The following is an 18,700-nucleotide window of genomic DNA, read 5'->3' as shown; positions in this document are numbered from 1 at the left end:
GTATGGTGATCACATTTCACTGTGCCATCTGGCACATTTGACAAATAAATAGATCTTGTATCTTGTATCTTGATTTGCCGTTAAAATGAATTATATAATAACGTGTCAACGGTAGCAGTGACAATCGAACACTGCGGTTTTAATGTTTCACGTGTTGACAATTTAATTAATCCATCGTTATGGATTAAAACAAATAATAACATTGGGAATTAAAACACATTTGATTGCATTCCGTTATCAAACATAGTCAATGTTGGCTCTGAAGGCATTTCCAGCACAATGGGGTCGGAGGGGGGTGGGGGTGTGTATGATTCAGTGCAGGATGGATAGATGGAGGTGGGAGGGGGGGTTGAGAAGGCAATTGGTGCGGAATGGATGGATTGAGGCAGGGGAATTAGTACGTGTTGGTTGGAGTAGGTAAAATTGTGAGGGGAGAGCGCGGGGGATGATGGTGGGTTTGAATGGGGGGGGATCTGTGCAGGATAGATGGGGGGGAGCAGTGCAGGATGAAGGGGTGGAGCAGTGCAGGGTGGATGGGAAGGGGGGTCAGTACAGGATGAAATGGGGGACCAGTGTAGGATTGATAGGGAGTGGCAGGAGAATCAATGCGAGGTGGATAGGGAGATCAGTGCCGGATGAATAGATGGGGGGGGGGGGGGGGGGGGGGAGCACACGGGATGTCAGTGAGGACTAAATAGAAGCCGGAATAGGGATCAGGGCGGGATGGAGAAGAGGGGTCTCAGGATAAGGGGGGTGGAGAGGGCCATACAAGAGAGAGAGAGGGAGAGAGGGAGAGGAACGGGCAGAGGATGTGGGAAGGAAGGTCAGTGCTCCTCGGTCAACACCGGCATCATCGCTGCCTTGGCCGTCCCTGTCCATCGCCAAGTGCCGCCGCCAAAAGGGGAGGCAGTTGGGATCTCCTCGCCACCGCCTCCCCTCCTCTGCCAACCATCAGGAAGGTCCGGGGCCGAGCGGCGCAGATGCCTCAGACGGCGGAAGGAGGCCTCCCCCTACATCCCTCCTCCCGACCTCGGCGTGCGAGAGGGTTTGTTTTGAAAGCGCTGTTGGCGGAGTGGCAGGCAGCGGGGTGTGGGAGGAGGAGATGGAGCCGCTGTCGCGGCCGCTGCTGCTGCTGTGAGGGGGCCCTTCATTCGCTCCGACCCTCCGACAGGCCACACTTAGCATCTTTCCCATGCATTACAGCCGTCGCCGACACAAAACGGCACGTTCCTTTTCTCCAGAGATGCTGCCTGACCCGCGGAGTTACTCCAGTTTTTTGTGTCTATCTTCGGTATGAACCAGTATCTGCGTGCCAAGCCGGGCAAAATGACTCGGCGTATAGATTGCCCGGCGGCACTTTGTGTGGTCAGTGGCACCCGGGCAACCGCTAATTTCGAGCCCTGCAGAGGATCTGGGGTGACAAAGGAACTGAAGGAAATCCACATTAGGCAGAAAATGGTGTTGGATAGACTGATGGGACTGATGGCTGATAAATCCCCAGGGTACTTAAGGAAGTGGCTCTAGAAATCGTGGATGCATTGGTGATAATTTTCCATAGATTCAGGATCAGTTCCTGTGAATTGGAGGGTAGCTAATATTATCCCACTTTTTAAGAAAGACGGAAGAGAGAAAACGGGGAATTATAGACCAGTTAGCCTGACATCGGTGGTGGGGAAGATGCAGGAGTCAATCATAAAAGATGAGATAGCCGCACATTTGGATAGCAGTAACAGGATCAGTCCGAGTCAGCATGGATTTACACTTCCCGATGTTGGGCGAGTCCAGAACCAGGGGCCACAGTTTAAGAATATGAAGTAAGCCATTTAGAATGGAGACGAGGAAACACTTTTTCTCACAGAGAGTGGTGAGTGTGGGATTCTCTGCCTCAGAGGGCGGTGGAGGCATGTTCTCTGGATGCTTTCAAGAGAGAGTTAGATAGAGCTCTTAAAAATAGCGGAGTCAGGGGATATGGGGAGAAGGCAGGAACGAAGTACTGATTATAATAATAATACATTTTATTTATGGGCACCTTTCAAGAGTCTCAAGGACACCTTACAAAAATTGAGCATGTAGAGGAAAAACATGTAAGGGGAATGAAATAAATAGTAGAGACATGACTAGTACACAAAGTAAAGACAGAATTCAATACAAAACACAGTATGAGGCAATTAATGCACAGATGAAAAGGGACGGGGACGTGGGGCTAAGGATAGGCAGAGGTGAAGAGATGGGTCTTGAGGCGGGACTGGAAGATGGTGAGGGACACGGAATTGCGGATCAGTTGGGGGAGGGAGTTCCAGAGCCTGGGAGCTGCCCTGGAGAAGGCTCTGTCCCCAAAACTGCGGAGGTTGGACTTGTGGATGGAGAGGAGACCGGCTGATGTGGATCTGAGGGACCGTGAGGGTTGGTAGGGGGAGAGGAGGTCAATGGGGATGATCTGCCATGATCACATTGAATGGCGGTGCTGGCTCAAAGGGCCTACTCCTGCACCTATTGTCTATTGTTTATTGACCTGATGGAATTTGCTCATTTCCATCCTAAACTCACCCAACCATCTACAATTTCTCTTCATTCACATATCTGACACCTATGTGTAGATCAACCCTTATTAATTCATGCCATTTATAACCTTCACCGCACAAATATGCATGTCACCCTTCGCATGGTATTACGGTACTACACAAGACTCTCTCTCTCTCGGGTACTAGTTAGTAAGTGAGACGCCAGCAGCAACTGGCTGTTGAAATGTTCCAGTGTATTTGATAAAATAAAGTTGGACTTTATCATGAATATGTTTTTATTTATTGGGCCACCAATAAACAGGGTGTCAGAGTCTCCAACTATTTTGACTGAATTTGTTTTAGTTTATTTATTTAAATCGAATATGGATAGTTCCTTACGCAGACCAGATCCTTTGGTATTCAATAATAATCTTGCTGAACGATGGCGCAACTTCGAGGTCGAATCCAGGATTTTCATTGATGCAGCCCACTCTGCAGCTGCACCCCACACCGTTGCGTCAATTCTCCTCAATGTGGCGGGCACAGAGGCTGTCCTGTGGGCACAGGATTTCCACTATGCCCCCGAACATACCGATCCGGTAACACATGTTTTGACCCCAACTGAATTCATCAGAGACCCGGCCTGCCTCCTTCGAAAGTTCAGAGACATGTGCCAACTTCGCACCAACGTTATCATGGTGCACCACAAGTTTTTTTGCCCGCAGCCAACAAGAGGCCAAAACGATTGAATCATACATTGGTGCCCTCAAGAGCATTGCATCCAGATGCCACTTCCAAGACGGTGACGTGCTCATCTGCGGCAGACTCGTGTATGGCATCCTGAATGACAAGGTGAGAAATCAATTACTCCGGGATGAGGAGTTTACACTTGATAAGGTTGAACGTGCCTGCCGGGTTGCAGAGTACACTGATACCCATACCAAAGCCTTGGAATCGGAGCCACACTCTGCATATGACGTCCACGCCTTCTTTAGTTCCCCAGGACAAGCATTAACCCCTCAACAATCGCCGAAACCTCCAGGGAGGGTAATTGATCATCTAGTCAATAACTGTGGTAATTGTGTTGGCTCACATGCGAAATTTCGTGAGCAATGTCCCGCTTATGGCAAATCTAGTCTCTATTGTAAAAAGACAGGCTATTTTATCTGGTGCTGCCGCGCCTGTGCCAACAGAGCCCAGTCACAACAATCTCTCTATGCACTTGAACCCACACTCTCCCATGAAGCACTGCCTGAAACAGCAGAACCACAACCTCAGCACCTACAAGAAGTCAGCCAAAACGTACATTCTTGTATTCCCGACTGTTGCTACAGACAGTGATCCCATGACAACGCTCAGTATCAACACCAAGATTGCCTCCAAGATAGATACAGGGGCCAGATGTAACGTAATCTCGCTGGCAGATCTCAAAAGAATTCACAACAATGAAACTGTCCAGAAAAATAACTCGAAGTTACACCCATTTGGGGGGGGGGGGGGGGGGATTTGCAACCAGCGGGTACAGTTACACTATGATGCCACCTAGCTTCTCAAGTTTACAACTTGGATTTTTTTATCGTAAAAGGAGAAGTGCCACTTCTTCTGGGCAATGTGGCCTGCCATAATATCAACCTAGTTTTCTTCGGCAAAACTGTGTATCAGCTGTCGACCCCCTCCTTCTCAACACTCCTGCCCTCCCCGCAACTTTACCCCTGGCCAGACTTTCCACACGCTGTGAAAGTAACTTCCCCCCCCCCAATTGGTCCCTTGAACAAGTGTTGTCATTCAATAAGATGACAACTGATTCAACTTTTCCCTGTACTCCCGTTTTTCCCACCGTCTCTCCACCTGCCATCACCCTTCACCCATTCAGTAATTCAGAATAAACGAGACTTGGAAGCCTTGGGAAAATTTAATTGTTACTGTCTTTATTTTTATTTTTACGGAGAGAACAATCTGCGCATGCGCGGTTTAAGTTACCATCGCCCGCCTGAGGCTTTAACATCGGGAGAAGAATGGAACAGAGGGAAGAGAAAAGACTTTGCCTTCCATCACAGTGAGGAGGAGATTCACTGTGATGGATGTTTGTGCGAATTAAATTGTTTGTGTGTCTTGTAGAAATTGTTTCTTTTTGTATGGCTGTAGAAACAGAGTTTCGTTTGAGCCTCATTTGAGGTTCAAATGACAATAAATAAAACTATTTTAAATATTGTAAATATTAATGCCACTGGTACCGACGCGCGGATGGAGCCCGGGTTGGCACCACGGAGGTGTGAAGGAGGGTGTCAACAGTGATGAGGTCTTGGCGGCGACAGCAGTGAAGCCGCGCGACGATGGGGCCTCGGCAGTGGCAAAACGTCGCGGCCGCGATGCCCACGGTCGACGATCGATGAGAGAGTGGAGGACCACCATGAGAGGGGAGGGGAAGAACAAAGGAGGACCACCATGAGGGACATGGGGGGGGGGAACAATGGGCAATGGGGGGGGGGGAGAACAATGGGGACGCGGCCTGGGGAACTGTTAGGGAGGGGATGACAAAAGGGGGAGCAGGCGTACTTTTTAAGCTGATATTTGAATACATTGTTAATGCAAGCAAAGAATCTCCCTGTGCCTGGTCACATATGACAATAAAGTATTCCTATTCCTAGTTCTCACTTATGAATGGAATTGCCTATCATGACTCACTTTTCTTCAGCTCATAATCAGTAGTTTTACTTAATATGAAAATAAGTCTAGGGTAGAAATGATGAGACAATTCTAACTTTATAAGTGTGAAAAAGCTGCAGAAGTAATATCACGCTTGAGTTTTGTAGCTTGTCGATTTTGGCAGTGGAGTGGGAGGTGAAATCGCATGCTGCTGCAAGCCTTAAAGTTTTCAACAGGTCAGGAATATTGCCGCTCTCATTCCCAAGGAAAATTCCCACATCCACGATCAGAGATCAAGACGATCCCTTTTTTAAGGGATCAATTGCAGTAAAAGAGTAGCTGTTCCCTTCCTTGTAAATTTGGTACGATGCCTCAAAACAGTTGGATATCTGATAGAAAGAGAAGATGGATTCAATGGTGTTGATCTCATGCAACAATCTATATTACTAAAAGTCTGATCTTGACCACTTCCTGTTGTTCTGTATATTGATTTTAGAAGAAACGCTGCCACTTACGGCTGTGATTTTTGGCCATCTTACTCAGAGTCCCCCTCCGCTGCGCAGGACAAGAGGATTTTTCCCATCGATTAAAAATAAAAGAGTTAATAAGGTGGGTTATTAACACTAATTGAGGAATTCGGCTCTTTTTCAGGATATAGAATAAATTGGAATAAAAGCAAAATTATGTCTTTAAAACCACAGGATTCGAGACACTTACTAAAATTCCCCTTCAAAATTGTAACAGAAAAATTCAAGTATCTGGGTATTCAAATTACGAGAAGACACAAATCATTATTTAGTGCCAATTTTATGCCACTATTAAATAAACAATGATATGATTAAATTTTGGAAAACGCTCCCGCTCTCAATATTCTTATATTATATTCTTATAGGTAGAATTAACGCTATAAAAATGACTTTCTTACCACAATTAATATATTTGTTTCAAGCGATCCCAATATATATTCCAAAATACTTTTTCAAAAAACTAGATTCTACTATCACTAATTTTATATGGGATTACAGAGCACACAGAATTCAACGAAAGCATTTGTATAAACCTAAAGAAGTTGGGGGTTTATCATTACCTAACTTTATGTATTACTACTGGGCAGTGCATATTAAGAACATAGTGTACTGGTTGGATAGTTCCACTCAGCAGTTGGAGTGGATAAGAATGGAGAAAGAGGAGTGCTATCCGCACGATATAGGAACGATCTTGCTCTCACCGATAAAATTGAATAGTATAATATATAAGAAGAACCCAATTATTCACAATACAATAAGAATTTGGAAACAAATAAAAGTATCCTTGAAATTAAATAATCTATCAGTACTAACCCCACTATTGAACAACACCGCATTCAAACCATCTCTCATCGACAAAACATATCAACAATGGATAGACTGGGGATTAAGAAAGTAGGGGATATGTATGAATTGGGCAAACTGTTATCATTTCAACATTTAAAATTAAAATTTAAACTGAAGGATAATCAATATTTTAAATATATACAGATATGTGACTTTATGAAGAAATATACACATAGATTTCAAACTATATTTTTAGACCCTTTAGAAGAAGCAATTAATATTAAGGCTGATTCACAAAAACTAATATCATACTTTTATAATAATATATTAAATAGAGAATTACCCTCAACAGAAGCACTAAGAGAAGATTGGGAACATGAGCTAATGATAAAGATCTCGAAGGATAGATGGGAAAAGTATCTGATGAACACACATAATTGTTCTATTAATGCAAGACATAATTTAATTCAATTCAAATTATTACATAGACTATATTATTCAAAAACGAGGTTGAATAAATTTTACCCAAACGTCTCTCCCAGATGCGATAAATGTTTGTTTCAAAACGCTAATATAACACATTCATTTGTAGGATGTACAAAGTTAAATAAATTTTGGAGCGATATATTTGATATATTTACAAAGCTTTTCAAGTCAAGAATAGAACCTAAAACGGAATGGATTATATTTGGAATAATAGTAGAAGATATCAATTTAAATAAAGACCAAAACTTTTTTTTAATTATGGGTTAATAATTGGAAAGAAATTGATACTTAAATTTTGGAAAAATACAACCATACCAACTGTTAAAATGTGGATTAGGAATATGATGGACATAGCACGCCTTGAAGAAATGAGACTCCGACTAATAGATAAATATGACCAATTCTTAAGGAGTTGGTCTCCTTTCATCGACTTTTTGGAATCATGTGATGCAGCAGTACCGTAAAGATTGCTGATTTCAGTTCATGCCGTGGATAGATCTACATCTCCGAATAAAGATTTGAAAATTTCTCTTTTAAGGGGCCTTCTCTCCTATTTCTACTTTCCACTTTTACTTTTTTTTATATACACACTTCATGTTTTTCTATTCTCTACCATCTATTTTTCCTCTTTTTCCCCTTTCTATTGTTTTCTTTTTCTTGTCTTGCTTACTTCCTTCTCAAAACATAAAACTAGAGGTTGTACATAGAATGGATTACGGTATGACATAGTTGGCACCTAAAATTAGGTTCCACTGTACTGTTTTGTACTGTATTAACTTCTAATAAAATAAACAAAAAAACAAAAATAAATAAATAAAATAAAAAAATAAAAGAGTTATTAGTGTTTAAAAAATGTTGAGATTCTCTCTCCTGAAGACCACGCCCCTTCCGGAGGGACTATAAAACCCGGAAATGTTGAGTGCCTCAGTCAGTCTGCAAGATGGGGGAGCGAGAGGGTCACATCTCTCAGTCTGAGCTGTGAATAACACTGAACATATGTCTACTAAACTGAGTGGTTTTACTGACATGTCAGTGCCCTTAACGTGGTTTGAAAATATGGATTGGAAATGCTAATGCTGTGTTGCCTTTGGTTTGGAAATGCTAAAGCTGTGTTGCCTTTGGTTTGGAAATGCAAAAGCCGTGTTGTCTTTGGTTTGGAAATGCTAAAGCTGTGTTGCCTTTGGTTTGGAAATCTTAAAGCTGTGTTGCCTAATTAAAGTTGCCTTGCCTTCTATATAATTAAAAGTCTAATCTTGACCACTTCCTGTTTGCACTTTATATTGATTTTAGAAAAATCGCTACCATGTACGGCTGTGATATCTGGCCATCTTACTCGGAGTCTCCCTCCGCTCATCAGGTGCCGAGGATTTTTCCCAACGATGAAAAATAAAAGAGTAATTAGTGTTTAAAAAATGTTGAGATTCTCTCCTGTCAATCACGCCATGAAGGCCACACCCCTTCTGGTGGGAAGGGGAGGGCCTATAAAACCCAGAAGTGTGGGTGTGGCTCAGTCTCTGCAAGATGGAGGAGGGAGAGGTCACGACTCGCTGTCTTTAGTGGCCTTGCACCCTGCTTGAAATGGTATGAAATTTCACTTGAATTTGGTGGCCTTGCACCCTGCTTGAAATGGAATTTCAAGGAATAGCTGCGAGTCAACTGACAGCCCACCATCCGTGAGTGAGCTGCCAGTACAACAGGCTTGAGTGACTGAGCCGCCAGCCCAAGAATCCATTCGGCCCACAATGTCCATAGTAACCCTCTGGAAACCAGTCCCTTCAGCCCACAACACCCATACTAGCGCTCCAGAAAGCCTCCTCCCTCCCTCCCCGGCCACCAATATTGGAATTGGTGTTGAGGTGGAATATTGCGTTGGGGAACCAGCCTTCCCGTATGATGCTGGGACCCAAGTCTAGTATAATTTAAAGACCTCCGTCAATGCCTCATAAGGGATGTAATATCACTCGATACAACAAAATATTTAACCCTAAAAAACGGAAATCATCCATGTCTGTGTGTCCAAATCGTTTTGAAAGTATTTTATAATGTTACATCATAAAGCATTTATTTATATTACAAAATTAAAAACAAAATACTGAAAACAATTCTTTGCAACCATAATTCAAAGAAGAAATACTGTAAGCACAAATAGTTTGCTATGCAGTTTATTAAAGCCTTTGATCCTCTCACTGCTCCAGGTTGATCTCTTTAATCTGATCTGGGAAACCAACAATGTCTAAACAGACATCAGTTAAACTCACCCTGACAAGCGAGAGAATAATATCAATTTTATTATTTTTAGACCATGATCTTAAGCTGGAAAGGGCAAACAAGATTTATGAGGATGTTGCCAGGACTTGAGAGCCCGAGCTCTAGGGGGAGAGGGAGATCATATAGAGGTGTAAAAGATCATGAAGGGAATAGATAGGATAAATGCACAGATTTTACCCAGAGTAGGAGAATTAAGAACCAGGAGACATAGGTTTAAGGTGAAGGGGGAAAAAAAAATAATAGAAACCTGAGGGGCAACTTTTTCCTAATGAGTGAAGGACATTTAACAATTGCTGTGGAAGCTCATAGCCCATGTTTTTTCGTAATGTCTTTGATACATGGGGTTGTAGGCCCCCCTCGGCCATGACTGACCATGGGTGTTGCATCCTAGTTGATGGCTGCTTGCTCCAAACCTCGGCTAGAGCACTGCCGCTTATGGCTGAAGGTCACATTTGTGTGTGGTCTCTGGTCTGTTGAAGCTGCTGTGCTCCTTTCTGCGTGACCACTTGTCTGCCGCTGTGATAATGGGCTAATGTAATCAATTTTAAAGGAGGTGACTATATACAGTGCCCTCCATAATGTTTGGGACAAAGACCCATTATTTATTTATTTGCCTTTGTACTCCACAATTTGAAATTTGTAATAGAAAACAATCACATGTGGTTAAAGTGCACATTGTCAGATTTTAATAAAGGCAATTTTTATACATTTTGGTTTCACCATGTAGAAATTACAGCTGTGTATATACATGGTCCCTCCCATTTCAGGGCACTATAATAGACAATAGATAATAGGTGCAGGAGTAGGCCATTCGGCCCTTCGAGCCAGCACCGTCATTCAATGTGATCATGGCTGATCATCCACAATCAGTACCCCGTTCCTGCCTTCTCCCCATATCCCCCGACTCTGCTATCTTTAAGAGCTCTATCTATCAATGTTTGGGACACATGGCTTCACAGGTCTTTTAATTGCTCAAGTGTGTTTAATTGCCTCCTTCATGTAGGTATAAGAGAGCTCTTAGCAGAATCTTTCTTCCAGTCTTTCCATCACCTTTGGAAAATGTTATTGCTGTTTATCAACATGAGGACCAAAATTGTGCCAATGAAAGTCAAAGAAGCTTTTATAATCTCAGAAATAATAATAAAACTGTTAGAGACATCAGCCAAAGATTAGGCTACCCAAAACTAACTGTTTGGAACATCATTAAGAAGAGAGCACTGGTGAGCTTACTAGTTGTAAAGGGACTGGCAGGCAAAGAAAGACCTCCACAGCTGAAGACAGAAGAATTCTCGCTGTAATAAAGAAAAATCCGCAAACACCTGTCCGACTGATTAGAAACACTCATCAGGAGTCAGATGTGGATTTGTCAATGATCACTGGCCACAAAAGACTTCATGAACAGAAATACAGAGGCTACACTGCAAGATGCAAACCACTGGTTAGCCGCAAAAATAGGATGGCCAGGTTACAGTTTGCCAAGAAGTACTTAAAAGAGCAACCACAGTTCTGGAAAAAGGTCTTGTGGACAGAGGAGCCGAAGATTAACTTATATCAGAGTGATGGCAAGAGCAAAGTATGGAGGAGAGAAGGAACTGCCCAAGATCCAAAGCATACCACTTCATCTGTGAAACACGATGGTGTGGGCGTTATGGCTTGCACAAGTGTGGGTGCTGAAGATACTGGCTCACTTATCTTCATTGATGGTACTAGCATAATGAATTCTGAACTGTATAGACACATCCTATCTGCTCAAGTTCAAGCAAATGCCTCAAAACTCATTGGCCGGCGGTTCATTCTGCAGCAAGGCATTGATCCCAAACATACTGCTAAAGCAACAAAGGAGTATTTCAAAGCTAAAAATTGTCAATTCTTGAGTGGCCAAGTCAATCATCCAATCTGAACCTAATTGAGCATGCCATTTATATGCTGAAGAGAAAACTGATGGGGACTAGCCCCCAAAACCAGCATAAGCTAAAGATGGCTGCAATACCAGGGAAGATACCTGGCAACTGGTGATGTCCATGAATCACAGGCTTCAAGCAGTCACTGCATGCAAAGTTTATGCAACAAAATACTAAACATAACTGCTTTCATTTCCATGACATTGCTGTGTCCCAAACATTATGGTGCCCTGAAATGGGGGGGACTTTTTATATTACAAATCTCAATTTGTGGAGTACAGAGGCAAATAAATAAATGATGGGTCTTTGTCCCAAACATTATGGAGGGCACTGTACAGGCAGGATCCATGAAAAAATACACAAAAACAACAGCATGTCAATTGCTTTTATACAGATGGATACATTATGGTCATCCAAGACAGGTCTACAAAAATGAAACTATATTAAAAATCTGATTATTTCAGATCATAAATTTGGCAGAAAGCTCTATAGTTGATGCCTGGATACATTCCAAATTTCCATTACAAACTAACTCCAACGACTGACATACAAAGCTGTGTACATGACATTAACAGCTGCCATCTCCCTCAATGATCTTGTCACTACCATTCCTCTCACAATTAGCGACAGCCTGCCATGCCTATGCTCGTTCAGCTATTCTGAAAACGAGAAGCCGGAATCCAAGCAACTTGAATTAGGCAAAGGATTTAAAGTATGATTAGACAGTGGTGACTTAGAAACGCTATCATAGGAAAGAGGTTTGTTGAGAGCATATTTTACAAATAGCCTGGTGTACATCCCGATCTCACAAGCAACAAGAATAAAATGTTTAAGAAGGAACTGCAGATGCTGGAAAAATCGATGGAAGACAAAAAATGCTGGAGAAACTCAGCGGGTGAGGCAAAATCTATGGCGAAAAGGAGTAGGTGACGTTTCGGGTCGTAACCCTTCTTCAGACTGATGTTTGTGGTTTTGAAGCAAGTTCTTCCAATTTAAAAAAAACTTTGCGGAAACACAGAAGACTTTTCCTGATAAAACCACATGTTGCTTTTGTGACAGAGAGGAACTTTTCACAAGGACAACTATGGGCGGCACAGTGGCCAGCAGTAGAGTTGCTGCCTTGCAGCACCGCAGACCTGGGTTCATTCCCGACTAAGGATGCTGTCTGTACGGTGTTTGTACGTTCTCCCCGTGACTGCGTGGGTTTTCTCAGTGATCTTCGGTTTCCTCCCTCACTACAAAGATGTGCAGATTTGAAGGTTAATTGGCTTGGTAAATGTAAAAATTGTCCTTAGTGTGTGTAGGATAATGTTAGTGTGCAGGGATCGCTGGTCGGCGCGGACTTGGTGGGCTGAAGGGCCTGTTTCCGTGCTGTTTCTCTAAAACTAAAAAAAACTAAGTTAATCAGGTGATAAAACACAGAGCTGCAGATCAGCTTACCTTGCATCAACATCAGGGTAAATGCTGGGTTCTACAATTAAAGATGTGATATTAAAACATTTGCAAAATGAAATCATGTCAAATCTTCTCAGTCATGAACTTTGGAAAGGGAAATTATAATTATAAAGGGACTAATAATTTTGAGGATTATTTTAATAGAATAATCAGGGAGATCCAGTGGATGCTGACAGTGAGGAGTTTTATGGTTTTTAATTAAGTCTACACAGGAAGTTCATGCACAAGGTTATAACATGTGTACCTTAAGGTCATATGCTAACGTGGGTTAAGAGTTGATTAACAGATTGAAATCAAAGGAGACATGAATGGGTCTTTCTCAGGCTAACATGCTGTATCAAGCACAACTGTTTGTCAGTGTTTTGACTGCTGTTATTCATAAGATGTGTCAAGGGGGCCATATGCAAGTTTAAGTCTGCTGATGACAAAGAAAATCATTGGGAAAATGAGAAGCAATAACGGTGTAACAAGGCTTCAAGGGGATATAGATAAGCTAAGTGAATGAGCAACAACATGGCAGATGAAGTGCAAGGTGCGAATAAGCAAGTAGATCTACTTCCATATAAAAAAAACAAATGCTTAATACTTTGGAATGGTGAGAAATGGGAAACGTTGATATTGAAAGGGACTAGGATGCTTGCAGCTGCAGCATACAATTAACAAAAGCAATAGAATGTTGGTCTTATTGCAAGAGGTATTGAATGCCAGGATATAGATGATATAGAGCATTCGTGGGGCCACACCAGGAGTATGCAATGTAATTTTCAAGTCCTCACTTAAAAAGGGATACCATTGCTCTGGAGGCAATCCTGTGAACTTTCATTAGATTTGCTCCTGGGATTGCAAGTCCAGCACACAAGGGGAGAGTTGATAGGCTATACCTCTGTTTAAAGTTTAGAAGAATGCAAGGAGACCTCATTGAAATGTACAAAATTCTTAGAGGGATAGACAAGGCAGATAATCTTTCTTTCTTCTTTCACATTTACTGCCACATGCACTAATCAAGGCAGAGTGCAATTTGACTTACCATGCAGCCATACAATCAAAAAGAGTGCAATACACAATAGAATACAACATGAACATCCACCATAGTGGAATCAACATTCTACACTGTGATGGAAGGCAACAACGTTCAGTCAGTCCTCCTCCTTTTTTCATCTGCGGTCGGGGCCACGAACCCTCCGCAGTCGCCGCCACGGATGGCCCGATGTATGGGGCCCTCTCATCGGGATGATTGAAACTCCGACGTCGGGACGGACGGACACTCCGCGGCTTGGAGGTCCCAAATCGGCCGCTTCCTACCGGAGACCCCAGCCTCACAATGTCATAGGCCACAGGCCGGCGGTTGGAGCTCTTCTCTGGCAATTCCCAGCAAGGGATCCCAGGCTCCGCGATGGAAAGTCCATGCCGGGCCCATGGCTAGAAGCTCCACAGACCGCAGCCCCAGGATGTTATAGTCCGCGGGCCAGCGATCGGAGCACTCCTTCTGGTGACCCCCGGCACGGGATCATTTGGCTCCGCGATGGAAAGTCCATGCTGTGCCCACTGCTAAAGCTCTGGGCTGGACTCCGGGAGAGGCCGCACCAATCCAAGCTGTTAGGCCGCAAGGGAGGAGGAAAATGTGACTGGGAGAAAAGTCGCATTCCACTGAGGTAAGTGACTGAAAAACAGTTCCCCCTATTCCAGCCCCGATCACCCCCCCCCCCACCTCACCCCCCCACACACACACTAAACACACTTTAAGACATACTAAAAACAGAAAAAAAAGTCGAAATGACGAACAGCTGTTGGCAAGGCTGCCGGCTTGCAGCGCCACCAATCGGAGAATGTCTCCCCTGGCTCAAGAAATTAGAATGTGGGGTCACAGTTTAAAAGTAAAGATATAAACAGTTTATTGACTGAAATAAGGGGCAATTTTGTTTCCAGTCCAAAGGTTGGATTTTTTTTTTAATCATACAGGTGTGCGACAGCTCTGTCAACAATTGCATTCTAAACATTCTGAACGATGGGTTGCGGGATACTATAGGAATAAAGGGAAATGTGAGAACATGGCATTTGATGAGAAAGATCAGGTCAAGATTTTGTTGAACGGCAGAACATGGTCGAGGGGCCGAATGGCCTCTTATTTCTTGTGCAATTATGATTTATCTAGCCTACTCAGCTAAGCAAAGTAAAAGAACAATAATATTCAATGTTGTTGGTGATTTTAATGAAATAGGGCAGAAGTTAACTTTATTTCAAAATGCAAACTGCTGGAGGAACTTCGGTCGGGCAACATCTGTGGAGGGAAATGAACAGCGTTTCATGTTGGGACCCTCCTTCAGTCTGATGATCTGAAATGCCATCTGTCCATCTTCCTCCATAGATGCTGCCTGATTCGCCGAGTTCCTCCAGCAGTTTTTTTGCCCCAAATTCTAGCATCTGCAGTCTCTTGCATCCCACTTTTCTTATTTACCTCCTTCTGAGAGTAGCTGCTGGTTTCTGCATTCTGACTCACTGCTACTCCTCAATCTTCACTCCTAAGGGCTGATGTAAACACAATACATTTGTTTACAAGCTATGGGCAATGCTTGTCCTGCAGTTCCAAAAAAAACCTCCAGAATATTTGAAGGCAGTAAAAGCTAGCAGTGCCATAAATAGGCCTAAATATCTACAAACATTCCGAGTGATTATACAGAAACTCACAATGCAGATTAGAATATTTTTAAATAAAGCCCGTGTTATTTGCTTCCTGTTATCTCCAAGAACCTGTTGGTACGTTTTAATATGAACAAATGTAGTGTACCAAATGTTGAATCTGGCAAAGGTAAACATGTGAATTTACATATTTATTAGAGTGATCTGAACAACAATGAAGTCTTTTGAGTCAGTATCGCATTCTCGCAACTTGGTGCAGTTGAGAATTTGGCAATTGCAATGTAAAATTCAAAGACTGAATGCGAATTTCATGACTGAAAAAAATAACATGCCCCAGTTGAATTTCTCCCCATTATGCACATAGAAGGCAAAGTTTACATTCAATCTGCGTGGAATTAAGAAATTGGGTTAATGGAATGAAACAAAGTTCACTTTCAGATTTAATCTTGAAACAACATACTTTTAATTGTTTTGTTATTCATAAGATGTCTCCAATGTTTCAGACTGAGGAACAGTCACTTTATAAGATGGTCACTTCATAAGGTAATTTTTTTAATAAAGTGGAAAGAGAGAGGTGAAGGGCAAGTGGACATTTTTTCAGTATTAAGCAATTCAAAATAGCATTTCCCACTGATAAAATACTCACTATACAATTTCTAAATTATAAGTGCATCACCAGCTTGATGCATTACAAGGAAAAGGACCACATTCTCCTAGGAATGACAATTGCTGGGGACTCCCAGAATAACTTGTTTTTTGCCACAAAAGGCAGCAGCCAAGCAAGTCAATTATTTTCCCGTCTCTGCAAATGCTGCCTAAGCCTCCATCGTTTTTGTTGTTTTTTGCTCCAGATCCCAGGATTTGCAGTTTATTGCATCTCAATTACTCTCAATCCATCTTCAAATATTCTTCACTGTGTTCCACAGACACTCCATAATTTCCCATCTCCAGGAAGGCCACCATCCCGAAGACCAACTTCGACACAGCCTCCGAGCTGCCACCACCCCAGCTCTCTACCTTAATCTTCAAGCGGATTCTGATAGTTCACAAAACACTGCCCAAACCCACATTAATTGTGGCCCCACCTCGAGTCTGATTTGGATAACATTCATTCTAATCCCGATCCCCTGAACCACTTGGTGTAATGCCAGTCTCTAATCCTAAATCTCCACTCCATGTTTTCTGTCCTGATCTTAATAAGCCTCTTCTAACATTACATACAATGGTTTCTAATTCCATCGTTCTTCTGAAAGGGTGTGTTCCAATCCAAACCTCCCAAAGTCACAGAATGGACCCAATCACATGCTTCAAACCTTCATTCAAATAATTTTGACCAGCACCATTTGTTGTGGAAATTGAGCATCTCCTGGTCAGCAGTGCCTGCACCCCAAGGCAGTTGCCAGGAGACCATCCTTGCACTGAGGAGCATTGGAAGTTATCTGCAATAGTTTATAAAGCAAAACTGCGGAATACGGTGACTTCTATATTCTAATTTCAAAATAAAACATACACAGATGACCTCCGCTCGGTCCGCTTTAACCAAACTGATCTCCCGGTGGCCCAGCACTTCAACTATCCCCCCCATTCCCAATCTGACCTTTCCGCACTGGGCCTCCTCCATTGTCAGAGTGAGGCCCAGCGCAAATTGGAGGAACAGCACCTCATATTTCACTTGGGTAGTTTGCATCCTAGCGGTTTGAACATTGACCTCTAACTTCTGGTAGCCCTTGCTTTCTCTCTTCATCCCCTCCTTCTCCAGTTCTCCAACTAGTCTTACTGTCTCTACCTACATTCTATCTCTGTCCTGCCCCTGCCCCTGACATCAGTCTGAAGAAAGGTCTTGACCCGAAACTTCGCCAATTCCTTCTCTCACCCGCTGCCTCAGCTGCCTTACCCGCTGAGTTACTCCAGCATTTTGTGTCTACTTTCTATTTTACCAGCATCTGCAATTTTTTCTTAAACAAAATATACACAGATCTACATTAATAGCAAGCATTATACCATTTGAGGCTAACTGTGAGTTAGTAGTCAAATTTTGATTTAGAAACACAACATTTTACCAACATCCTATTTAATGGTTTTGATGCTTTGTATTTCCATTGAACTTAACTCAATATATTCAAATTTCTCTACATAACTTGTAGGGTCTCCCTTGGTATTGGGAGTGTAAACACCACAATACAAAAACAAACAACTGCTTTACTGGTTCAATGTTTTTGTACTTATGAATGAGTAGCTGGAAAATCAATTCCAAAGCAATGTTTTTTTCCAGGACTCTGCAATTGAAAACCAACTCAACCCAGAGTAAATCAGATTTGTAACTATTTCCAGTTCAAGTCATGTCAATCATTTCCAGCTATACACAAATCACTGAAAGCTGACAAACAGATGTACCAGCAGAGAAACAGTAGCTCATATTCTACTCGGGTTGTTACAACCCAATGGTGTGAACAATTTCAAGTAACTAACCTACACAAACCACCTCCCCACCCCTCCCTTCCCTCTGTCCCAACTTTCCTCTACCCCCCTCCCTGTTAGATCGGTGATTAGTTTTGTGCATAAACCTACATTCTTACCGCCTGAAATCATTGGGGTCGCTATTATGCTCGATCTATGTTTTAAATTAAACACTGCTGAAACATCCATCTACACATTGCAAAATGCAAATGATCTAAGCATTCTGAATGATCTGAAGGGTCTCGATCCAAAACATTGCCTATTCCTTCACTTCATAGATGCTGCCTCACCCGCTGTTTCTCCAGCATTTTTGTCCACCTTCGATTTTTCCAGCATCTGCAGTTCTTTCTTTATCAATGATCTAACATTAATCACTTTATGAACATGATATAATAAATGCAAGCCAATTTTCTTTGAATCAAGAGAAAATGCAGCGTAAAGACAGTGCCGGCTAGCAAATACAACAGGGAGGAACGATGGCAGGCATATTGCAGAGCTTCTTGCTTGCCTATGATTCAATTTCAATGTTTGTACATCTGCAACTTGTGCAATTTGAAACATTTCCATCAGCCACAATAAAATGTTAGGAAACCAGCTTTCAGCAGGAAGCTATTATTAATGGGAAATAATTTAACAGACCAGATACATCTCAATACTATAATTTCCTGGGTATCATAATGAAGTTATTTGATTGGGGTGGCAATGGAATACTTGAATTAGATTCTTAAGAAGAGAAAATACTTAAGATAAAACGTGTAGAATTTGTCATCAATGGGAAGAAGCATTTGATGAAAGTGCGGTTGGATAATTGCCTGAGCAATACTGAAACCCTGTCTCCAAACTATATTCCCCACAAGTCAATTTACTGTTGCTAATCTCTAGATGAAGATTAATACATTGTGCTGAAAGGAAAGCAACCTAAAAGTAACACTCTGAATTTTCTGTCTAACCTCAGTATTTCCAGCTTTTTTAAAATAAAACAGTGCTGCCTGCTAAAGTACAAAATCCTCCAAATCATATATGATTCTCAGACAGC

The 18,700-nt window shown here is 42.3% G+C and overlaps 1 protein-coding gene across 6 annotated transcripts in view; it reads right to left on the bottom strand.

Annotated features, from left to right (window-relative positions):
- The window catches only part of klhl29 (kelch like family member 29), a 416,936-nt gene that overhangs the window by 355,801 nt on the left and 42,435 nt on the right, over positions 1-18,700 (bottom strand). For 5 of the 6 annotated variants that reach the window (XM_033021536.1, XM_033021537.1, XM_033021534.1 and 2 more), the window contains one exon: positions 15,026-15,089. The exons of the other annotated variant lie outside the window; for it this stretch is intronic. The gene's annotated coding sequence lies outside the window, so the exon portion shown is untranslated. The remainder of the gene's footprint in view (positions 1-15,025; positions 15,090-18,700) is intronic. 6 annotated transcript variants of the gene reach the window in all.

This window comes from Amblyraja radiata, chromosome 5, assembly GCF_010909765.2.
Source record: "Amblyraja radiata isolate CabotCenter1 chromosome 5, sAmbRad1.1.pri, whole genome shotgun sequence".
Lineage (NCBI taxonomy): Eukaryota > Metazoa > Chordata > Chondrichthyes > Rajiformes > Rajidae > Amblyraja > Amblyraja radiata.
This window is presented reverse-complemented; position numbering and strand designations above follow the sequence as displayed.